Source organism: Salmo trutta, unplaced genomic scaffold (assembly GCF_901001165.1).
Source record: "Salmo trutta unplaced genomic scaffold, fSalTru1.1, whole genome shotgun sequence".
Classification (NCBI taxonomy): domain Eukaryota; kingdom Metazoa; phylum Chordata; class Actinopteri; order Salmoniformes; family Salmonidae; genus Salmo; species Salmo trutta.
In genome coordinates, this window is record NW_021823337.1 from 319 (window position 1) to 12,500 (window position 12,182).

Consider the following 12,182-nt stretch of genomic DNA (forward strand, 5'->3'; position numbering starts at 1 on the left):
TCCCTCTCCCTCCCTTCCCTCCCTCACTCCCTCCCTCCCTCCCTCTCCCTCCCTCCTTCCCTCCCTCACTCCTCCTCCTCTCTCTCCCTCTCTCACCCCTTCCCCATGTTCTCCTCCCTCTTCCTCTCCCTCCCATTCCCTGCCTCACTCTCTCCCTCTCTCACCCCCTCCCCATCTTCCCCTCTTCCTCTCCTCCCATTCCCTGCCTCACTCTCTCCCTCTCTCACCCCCTCCCCTCCCCTCCCCTCCCCTCTCTCTCTCTCTCTCTCTCTCTCTTTAGCACAGGGTGATGATGGAGGAGACAGGTCCTCGTATAGCAGACTACTGTGTGGTTGCAGGGCTCACTGACTCCTCCACGCCCTTAGAGGGATGAACTGCCGCTGGGACGATGTTCCTGGTCGCTTTCCCCGCTCGGCCCCTGGTGGTCGGCCCCCCTGGCCCCCATCACAGACGTAGCTGTGGTTATATGCTCACTGGGGGAAGCGGTATAGTACTACACTTCTTGTTTAGCTTTTTGTGCGGTAAAATAATTCTGGGTAAATTTCCCAACAGTCCTGGTTGGGTTGGTTTTCTGGACTTCCTACTTATCCACTCCTGATTCTGGGATCTTCCATCAAGGATTTCTGGGAACCTGGTTTGGGAAAGTTACCAGAATTTTTCAACTTTAAAACTTTCAGCCTTCATAAGTTATTTTAATGTTACAGAGCTTTGTGATTGTTATTTTTGTATGTTACAGAGCATTGTGATTGTTGTTTTCCGTATCCAGAGCAATTTACAGTCACATCTGCATACATTTTTTCATATGGTGGCCCCAGCAGGATTGAACCCACAATCCTTGGCATTGCAAGTCCTACGCTCTACCAACTGAGCCCACACAGGACCACACATCCCATAATACCATGTACCTTCACTACGAATGTATAGTTATGATGTTTGTCTTTATGAATAATTATCCTAGGTTCCTCAGGGGTACACCTGCCTCGAGTCCACTCCGTCTGGTCTGTCTGCAGAGCTGAACGGAGCCAGTCTCAGAGGGCCTCAGATTTACCTCTGCTACAAGAGAGGCCGTGATAAACCTCCCTCACTGATTCTGGGGTCAGTCGTCTCCGTCTACTCACAACACTACACTACTCCTTAACCTTTATAAATGCTGGTCTAGGAACAGTTCTTTTAACGTGGTCACTCACAGAAAGAAACACTACACTAATCCCTGGCTTGCATCCCAAATAGCACCCCTATTGGGTCCTGGTCAAAAGTAGTGCACTATATAGTGAATAGGGTGCCATTGGGATGTTGACTAATCCCCAGTTCATTCTAATACTGACCTGAAATCAGATCTTTTTCCGGTGACTTATAACACTACACTAATCCCCCTTTTTCTAAAAGGACTGGTCTAGGATCAGTACTTAACTGTCACTCACACCAACTACACTAATCCTATAAACAGACTCCTAGGACTGGTCTAGGAACAGTTATCATAACACTACACTAATCCCTATTTTACGTCTAGGACTGAACTAGGAACAGTTACTGGCCAATCACCCCACAACACTACACTAATGTCCCTTTTCCTAAGACTGGTCTAGGAACAGTGCTTATGTTGTCTCAATCACCTATACTCAATCACCTATTCCATTAGATCTGACCTAGGACCAGTTCTTCCCCCTGGGTCGCTGGCCTATATCTCACAAAACAACCCTAATGCCATTTCCTAGTGTAGACCTAAGGTCAGTACATATATACGTTCTTAGATCAGTAGTCCAGTATCTTCTTTCACTGTCTATCGAACGTGATTTACCATAGTCAAGGCTCAACTCTGATTTCCATGTGCTTAGGAGTAAGTGAGATGATTTGTCTATTATTGCTGTACAGTGCTGGCTCTATCATGGCGATCCCCCACTGTACAGTGCTGGCTCTATCGTGGCGACCTCAACTGTACAGTGCTGGCTCTATCATGGCGATCCCAACTGTACAGTGCTGGCTCTATCGTGGCGATCCCAACTGTACCGTGCTGGCTCTATCGTGGCGATCCCATCTGTACAGTGCTGGCTCTATCGTGGCGATCCCAACTGTACAGTGCTGGCTCTATCGTGGCGATCCCATCTGTACAGTGCTGGCTCTATCATGGCGACCCCCCAACTGTACAGTGCTGGCTCTATCATGGCGACCCTCCAACTGTACAGTGCTGGCTCAGATATTTTCTGTCCAGCACAATGGAAGGGGCCCAATCCAAAGGTAGCATCCAATGGTTGTGTCCCAATCCAAAGGTAGCATCCAATGGCTGTGTCCCAATCCAAAGGTAGCATCCAATGGTGTGTCCCCAATCCAAAGGTAGCATCCAATGGGGTATGAGTAACCAGTCCAGGCTAGTACAGCTAGGCTTGGCTAGGCTTGGATTGGCTAGGCTAGGCTAGGCTAGGCTTGGATTGGCTAGGCTTGGGCTAGGCTTGGATTGGCTAGGTTTGGCTAGGCTAGGCTAGGCTAGGCTAGGCTTGGCTCAGCTGTGTATTGTGAATCAGTCCTAACATTTCCTCCTCTGTCTCCTCTCAGGGTTCTGTTTGAGTGGAAGGAGAAGCTGAAGCCTGGCTGTCACATCGTCCAAACCACGCCCTCTGGTCGCCCTGCCACATCAGTAGCTCCTCCTCCCAGCGCATCTACATCACCTATCGCCGCTCCCCGCAGAGCCAGCCTCACACGTCATTGGCTGTCACAGATGTCTGCATCATCATCCCGGGCAAAGGGGAGACGCCCCCTCACACCTTCTGCAAGGTGGACAAGAACCTCAACAGTAGTATGGTGAGCAAATCAACCCATACAATACTATACAATACTATAAAATACAATGCAATACAATACTTTACAGGACAATACTATACAATATCAAATCAAATCAAATTTTATTGGTCACATACACATGGTTAGCAGATGTTAGTGCGAGGTGTAGCGAAATGCTTATGCTTCTAGTTCCGACCGTGCAGTAATATCTAACAAGTATTCTAACAATACAATACAATACAATACAATACAATACAATACAATACAATACAATACAATACAATACAATAAAAATAACATCGGGAAAAAAACAACAAAGTACAAAAACGAACTTTAAGCTATATGCAGTACAGAAAGCAACTACACACAAACATGATCCCAATCAGGGCTGCCTAAGTATGATCCCCAATCAGAGACAAAGATAAAACAGCTGCCTCTGATTGGGAACCATACTAGGCCAACAAAGAAATAGAAACATAGATATGCCCACCCAAGTCACAACCCTGACCTAACAAAATAGAGAAATAAAAAAGGCTCTCTAAGGTCAGGGCGTGACAAAACCACACCGTATTCAGTAGGTGGCGGAGAAACTCCAGAGAATATTACCCTTCTCCTGTTTTGAAACAGTTGCCAGATCGATTTTTATTGTCTGACAGCCATTCCAGACAGCAATTCACTGCCCAGTTGGTTTATATTGATGTAACTTTTTCATTCTCTCCTTGTCTAAGTTAACACTAGACTCAGGTTACTGGTCCCTGTCTATAATGTTAACACTAGACTCAGGTTGCTGGTCCCTGTCTATAATGTTACACTAGACTCAGGTTACTGGTCCCTGTCTATAATGTTAACACTAGACTCAGGTTGCTGGTCCCTGTCTATAATGTTAACACTAGACTCAGGTTACTGGTCCCTGTCTATAATGTTAACACTAGACTCAGGTTACTGGTCCCTGTCTATAATGTTAACACTAGACTCAGGTACTGGTCCATGTCTAACTTAACACTAGACTCAGGTTACTGGTCCCTGTCTATAATGTTAACACTAGACTCAGGTTACTGGTCCCTGTCTATAATGTTAACACTAGACTCTGGTTACTGGTCCATGTCTAATGTTAACACTAGACTCAGGTTACTGGTCCATGTCTAACTTAACACTAGACTCAGGTTACTGGTCCATGTCTATAATGTTAACACTAGACTCAGGTTACTGGTCCATGTCTATAATGTTAACACTAGACTCAGGTTTACTGGTCCCTGTCTATAATGTTAACACTAGACTCAGGTTGCTGGTCCATGTCTATAATGCTAACACTAGACTCAGGTTACTGGTCCCTGTCTATAATGTTAACACTAGACTCAGGTTGCTGGTCCCTGTCTTTAATGTTAACACTAGACTCAGGTTACTGGTCCCTGTCTATAATGTTAACACTAGACTCAGGTTACTGGTCCATGTCTAACTTAACACTAGACTCAGGTTACTGGTCCCTGTCTATAATGTTAACACTAGACTCAGGTTACTGGTCCATGTCTAACTTAACACTAGACTCAGGTTACTGGTCCCTGTCTATAATGTTTACACTAGACTCAGGTTACTGGTCCCTGTCTATAATGTTAACACTAGACTCAGGTTACTGGTCCCTGTCTATAATGTTAACACTAGACTCAGGTTACTGGTCCCTGTCTATAATGTTAACACTAGACTCAGGTTACTGGTCCATGTCTAATGTTAACACTAGACTCAGGTTGCTGGTCCCTGTCTATAATGTTAACACTAGACTCAGGTTACTGGTCCATGTCTATAATGTTAACACTAGACTCAGGTTACTGGTCCCTGTCTAACTTAGCACTAGACTCAGGTTACTGGTCCCTGTCTATAATGTTAACACTAGACTCAGGTTACTGGTCCCTGTCTATAATGTTAACACTAGACTCAGGTTACTGGTCCATGTCTATAATGTTAACACTAGACTCAGGTTACTGGTCCATGTCTATAATGTTAACACTAGACTCAGGTTATTGGTCCCTGTCTATAATGTTAACACTAGACTCAGGTTACTGGTCCCTGTCTATAATGTTAACACTAGACTCAGGTTACTGGTCCCTGTCTATAATGTTAACACTAGACTCAGGTTACTGGTCCATGTCTATAATGTTAACACTAGACTCAGGTTACTGGTCCCTGTCTATAATGTTAACACTAGACTCAGGTTGCTGGTCCATGTCTAACTTAACACTAGACTCAGGTTACTGGTCCATTTGCTCTTCTTGTTTTAATTTCTTTCATATCTTCCTCCTCTTCCTCTTCTTGTCGGTACAATTCATTTAAACGTCAGTGGATAAAACAAACAAATCAAAAGTAACTTTAAAATCATCCTTGACGAGTTACAGGTGCTAAGACTAGTAGTTGTAAAAGTGGTAGTGGTAGGTTGGTAACGACGTAAACAATGCCAGTTGATATGATGGTGACCAAGTGTAAGTTCACTCGTATATCATTGGCAGGAGAGGCTCTAAAAATGGGAATTCCAAACCACTCGTTGTGTAAAATACTATACAATACAATACTGCGCAATAATGTCCACCTGTGTTCAATCTAAGTGTCACATGATCTATGACATGATCTCAGTATATATACACCTGTTCTGCAACACCACTAAGCAAGGGGAACCACCAAGCAAGCGGTACTATGAAGACCAAGGAGCACTTCGATCAGGTCAGAGACAAAGTTGTGGAGAAGCAACAAAGATAACCCTGAAGGATCTGCAAAGCTCAACAGCAGAGAATGGAGTATCTGTCCATAGGACCACGTTAAGCCGTACACTCCACAGAGCTGAGATTTACGGAAGGGTGGCCAGAAAAAAGCCATCACTTAACGAAAAAAATAAGCAAACACGTTTGGTTTTTTCCAACAGGCATGTGGGAGACTCCCCAAACATATGGAAGAACATACTCTGGTCAGAAGAGACTAAATGTAGCTTTTTGGCCATCAAGGCAACCACTATATCTGGCGCAAACTCAACACCTCTCATCACCCTGAGAACATCATCCCCACAGTGAAGCATGGTGGTGGCAGCATCATGCTGTGGGGATGTTTTTCATCGGCAGGGACTGGGAAATTGATCAGAATTGAAGGAATGATGGATGGTGCTAAATGCATGGAAATTCTTGAGGGAAACCTGTTTCAGTCTTCCAGAGATTTGAGACTGGGACGGAGGTTCACCTTCCAGCAGGACAATGACCCTAAGCATACTGCTAAAGCAACTCTTGAGTGGTTTAAGGGGAAACATTTAATGTCTTGGAATGGCCCGAGTCAAAGCCCAGACCTCAATCCAATTGAGAATCTGTGGTATGACTTAAAGATTGCTGTACACCAGCGGAACCCATCCAACTTGAAGGAGCTGGAGCAGTTTTGCCTTGAAGAATGGGCAAAATCCCAGTGGCTAGATGTGCCAAGCTGGATGTGTGGATATGTGCCAAGCTTATAGAGACATATCCCGAGACTTGCAGCTGTAATTGCTGCAAAGGTGGCTCTACAAAGTATTGACTTTAGGGGGGTGAATAGTTATGCACGCTCATTTTTTGGTCTTATTTCTTTTTTGTTTCACAATACAAAATATTTTGCATCTTCAAAGTGATAGGCATGTTGTGTAAATCAAATGATACAAACCCCCCCAAAAAAATCTATTTTAATTCCAGGTTGAAAGGCAACAAAATAGGAAAATTACCAAGGCGGGTGAATACTTTCGCAAGCCTCTGTACTTGTACAACAAGCTGCCTCACGCTACAGAAACAGAACATTAGCTCCTGCCCTATGGGCAAGGCCTACTTACGAGGAGTTGACAAGTGGTGTCCCCCAAGGTAACATTCTAGGTCCAATGCTTTTCACCAATACAATGTCCTGAGGAACAACACTAAGTGTACAAAATCTTATGAACACCTTCCTAATATTGAGTTCCACCCCCTTTTTGCCCCCAGAACAGCCTCAATTTGTTGGGGCATTGACTCCTACATGGTGTCAAAGCGTTCCGCAGGGATGCTGGCCCATGTTGACTCCAGTGCTTCCCACAGTTGTGTCAAGTTGGCTGGATGTCCTTTGGATGGTGGACCATTCTTGATACACACGGGAGATGGTTGAGTGTGAAAATCCCAGCAGCGTTGCAGTTCTTGACACAAATTGTGCGCCTGGCACCTACTACCCTTGTTCAAAGTTACTTACATGTTTTTTTCTGCCCATTCACCCTCTGAATGGCACACAATCCATGTCTCAATTGTCTCAAGGCTTAAAAACCCTTCATCTACACTGATTGAAGTGAATTTAACAGGTGACATCAATAAGGGATCATGGCTTTCACCTGGATTCACCTGGTCAATCTATGTCATGGAACGAACAGGTGTTCCTAATGTTTTGTACACTCAGTGTGTAACTGTTCTACCTTCACTAGTAAACTGAGCAAAAAAAGAAACGTCCTCTCACTGTCAACTGCGTTTATTTTCAGCAAACTTAACATGTGTAAATATTTGTATGAACATAACAAGATTCAAACAACTGAGACATAAACTGAACATGTTCCACAGACATGTGACTAACAGAAATTGAATCATTTGTCCCTGAACAAAGGGGGTGTCAAAATCAAAAGTAACAGTCAGTATCTGGTGTGGCCACCAGCTGCATTAATTACTGCAGTGCACCTCCTCCTCATGGACTGTACCAGATTTGTCAGTTCTTGCTGTGAGATGTTACCCCACTCTTCCACCAAGGCACCTGCAAGTTCCTGGACATTTCTGGGGGGAATGGCCCTAGCCCTCACCCTCCAATCCAACAGGTCCCAGACGTGCTCAATGGGATTGTGATCTGGGCTCTTCGCTGGCCATGGCAGAACACCGACATTCCTGTCTTGCAGGAAATCACGCACAGAACGAGCAGTATGGCTGGTGACATTGTCATGCTGGAGGGTCATGTCAGGATGAGCCTGCAGGAAGGGTACCACAGGAGGGAGGAGGATGTCTTCCTTGTGTAACGCACAGCGTTGAGATTGCCAGCAATGACAACAAGCTCAGTCCGATGATGCTGTGACACACCTCCCCAGACCATGACGGACCCTCCACCTCCAAATCGATCCCGCTCCAGAGTACAGGCCTCGGTGTAACGCTCATTCCTTCCACGATAAACGCGAATCCGACCATCACCCCTGGTGAGACAAAACCGCGACCTGTCAGTGAAGAGCACTTTTTGCCAGTCCTGTCTGGTCCAGCGACGGTGGGCTTGTGCCCATAGGTGACGTTGTTGCCGGTGATGTCTGGTGAGGACCTGCCTTACAACAGGCCTACAAGCCCTCAGTCCAGCCTCTCTCAGCCTATTGCGGACAGTCTGAGCACTGATGGAGGGATTGTGCGTTCCTGGTGTAACTCGGCGAGTTGTTGTTGCCATCCTGTACCTGTCAGTACGGACATTTCAATTTATTGCCCTGGCCACATCTGCAGTCCTCATGCCTCCTTCTGGCATGCCTAAGGCACGTTCACGCAGATGAGCAGGGACCCTGGGCATTTTCTTTTGGTGTTTTCAGATTCAGTAGAAAGGCCTCTTTAGTGTCCTAACTGTGACCTTAATTGCCTGCTGTCTGTAAGCTGTTAGTGTCTTAACGACCGTTCCACAGGTGCATGTTCATTAATTGTTTATGGTTCATTGAACAAGCATGGGAAACAGTGTTTAAACCCTTTACAATGAAGATCTGTGAAGTTATTTGGATTTTTACAAATGATCTTTGAAAGACAGGGTCCTGAAAAAGGGACGTTTCCTTTTTTTTTGCTGAGTTCATAATGCATTGTCTTCACCCGTTTCAATCACATGTTGTCTGTTTGTCTGTTTGTCCATGTCAGTGGGGATCCTCAGTGTACCTGTGTTACAAGAAGTCACTGGCTAAAACCACACAATCGCATACAACGCAGGTAAAGTACTTGGATTCTCTAATTAACAGACAGTGTAATAGGACAGAATATTAGACAGTGTAATAGGACAGAATATTGAACAGCGACGTGTAATAGGACAGAATCTTGAACAGTGTAATAGGACAAAATATTGAACAGTGTAATAGGACAGACTATTAGACAGACAGTGTAATAGGACAGAATATTAGACAGTGTAATAGGACATAATATTAGACAGACAGTGTACTAGGACAGAATATTAGACAGACAGTGTAATATGACAGAATCTTGAACAGTTGTAATAGGACAGATATTAGACAGACAGTGTAATAGGACAGAATATTAGACAGTGTAATAGGACAGAATATTAGACAGGACAGTGTATAGGACAGAATATTAGACAGACAGTGTAATAGGACAGAATCTTGAACAGTGTAATAGGACAGAATCTTGAACAGTGTAATAGGACAGAATATTGACAGACAGTGTAATAGGACAGAATATTAGACAGACAGTGTAATAGGACAGAATATTGAACAGTGTAATAGGACAGAATATTAGACAGACAGTGTAATAGGACAGAATATTAGACAGACAGTGTAATAGGACAGAATATTAGACAGACAGTGTAATAGGACAGAATATTAAACAGTGTAATAGGACAGAATATTAGACAGACCGTTGTAATAGGACAGAATATTAGACAGACAGTGTAATAGGACAGAATGTTAGACAGACAGTGTAATAGGACAGAATATTGAATCTGATTTCTCTCTCTAGGTCTGTTGTGTAGGTACCAGAAGAGGACGATGACTCCTTCCCCCTGCCGGAGTCTGTTCCTCTGTTCTGTTTACCCATGGGAGCTAGCATCGAGTTCTGGCCAGCTCACACCAAACACTCCCTGCCTGTCTTCTCTACCTTTGTACTGACTGGGGCTTCTGGGGACAAGGTGGGTACAAGCAAACACCAGAGGAGGCTGGTAGGATAAGCGATAGGGGGAAGGGGCTCGTTGAAATAATTGGAATGTGGGTTTCCACATGCATGATGTGTTTGATACTTTCTATTCCAGCCATTACAATGAAACCGTCCTCCTAAAGCCTCCTCCCACCAGCCTCCTCTGACAGACAGACAGACAGACAGACAGACAGACAGATTTATGTTATTTACAAATCTTATTTACAATGACGGCCTACCAGGGAACAGTGGGTTAACTGCCTTGTTCAGGGGCAGAACGACAGATTTTTACCTCGTCAGCTCAGGTATTCGATCTTGCAAACCTTTCGTTTACCAAGTGCCAAACACTCTAACCACTACGCTACCCTGCCGCCCCTTTGCGCTACTCTACTCTACTCTACTCCTCTACTCTACTCTACTGTACTCTACTCTACCCTACTCCACTCTACTCTACTCTACTCTACTCTACTCTACTCTACTCTACTCTACTCTACCCTACTCTACTCTACCCTACTCTACTCTCTACTCTACTCTACCCTACTCTAACCCTACCTCTCTACTTACTCTGCTTACTCTACTCTGCTCTACTCTACTCTACTCTACCCTACCCTACTATACTCTACTCTACTCTACTGTTCTCTACTCTACTCTACTCTACTCTACTCTACTCTACTCTACTATACTCTACTCTACTCTACCCTACTCTCACTCTACTTACTCTACTCTACTCTACTACCCTACTCTACTCTCTACTCTACTCTACTCTACTCTACCCTACTCTACTCTACTCTACCCTACTCACTCTACTCTACTCTACTCTACCCTACTCTACTCTACTCTACTCTACCTACTCTACTCTACTCTACTCTACTCTACTCTACTCTACCCTACTCTCTACTCTACTTACTCTACTCTACTCTACTCTCTACTCTACTCTACTCTACTCTACTCTACCCTACTCTACTCTACTCTACTCTACCCTACTCTACTCTACTCTACTCTACTCTACTATTCTCTACTCTACTCTACTCTACTCTACTCTACTCTACCACTCTACTACTCTACTCTACTCTACTCTACCCTACCCTACTCTACTCTACCCTACTCTACTCTACCCTACTCTACTCTACTCTACTCTACTCTACTCTACTCTACCCTACTCTACCCTACTCTACTCTACCCTACTCTCTACTCTACTCTACCCTACTCTACCCTACTCTACTCTACCCTACTCTACTCTACTCTCTCTCTCTTACTCTACTACTCTACTCTACTCTACTCTACTCTACTCTACTCTACTCTACTCACCCTACTCTACTCTACTCACCCTACTCTACACTACTCACTCTACTCTTCTCACCTTACTCTACTCTACTCACCCTACTCTACTCTACTCTACTCTACCCTACTCCACCCCACTCTACTCCACCCTACCTTCTCTACCCTACCTACTCTACTCTACTCTACTACTCTACCCTACTCTACTCTACTTCTACTCTACCCTACTCTACTTACTCTACTCTACTCTACCCTACTCTACTCTACTCTCTATTCTCTACTCTACTACTCTACTCTACTCTACTATCTACTCTACTCTACTCTACTCTACTCACCCTACTCTACCTACTCTACTCTACCCTACTCTACTCTACTCTACTCTACTCTCTTACTTACCCTACTCTACTCTACTCTACTCTACTCTACTCTACTCTACTCTACTCTACTCTACTCTACCCTACTCTCTACTCTACTCTACTCTCTACTTACTCTACTCTACTCTCTACTCTACTCTATCACCTACCCTACTCTACTCTTACTTACTCTACTCTACTCTACTCTACTCTACCCTACTCTACTCTACTCTACTACTATCTTCTCTACTCTACTCTACTCTACTCTACCCTACTCTCTACTCTACTCTACTGCTACTCTACTCTACTCTACTACTACTCTACTCTACTCTACTCTACTCTACTCTACCCAACTCTACTCTACTCTACTCTACTCTACTCTCTACTCTACCCTACTCTACTCTACTCTACTCTACCCTACTCTACTCTACTCTACTCTACCCTACCCTACTCTACTCTACCCTACTCTACTCTACCCTACTCTACTCTACTCTACTCTACTCTACTCTACCCTACTCTACCCTACTCTACTCTACCCTACTCTCTACTCTACTCTACCCTACTCTACCCTACTCTACTCTACCCTACTCTCTACTCTACTCTACTCTCTACTCTACTCTACTCTACTCTACTCTACTCTACCCTACTCTACTCTACTCTACTCTACTCTACTCTAACCTACTCTACCCTACTCTACTCTACTCTACTCTACCCTACTCTACTCTACTCTACTCTACTCTACCCTACTCTACTCTCTCTACTCTACTCTACTCTACTCTACCTACTCTACTCTACTCTCTACTCTACCCTACTCTACCCTACCCTACTCTACCCTCTACTCTACCTACACTACCCTACTCTACTCTACTTACTCTACCCTACTCTACTCTACTCTACTCTA

General features: G+C 44.4%; 1 pseudogene; it reads left to right on the forward strand.

Annotated features, from left to right (window-relative positions):
• Nucleotides 1-292: 292 nt before the first annotated feature.
• Nucleotides 293-12,182, forward strand: part of LOC115190172 (C-myc promoter-binding protein-like) — a 35,780-nt pseudogene continuing 23,890 nt past the window's right edge.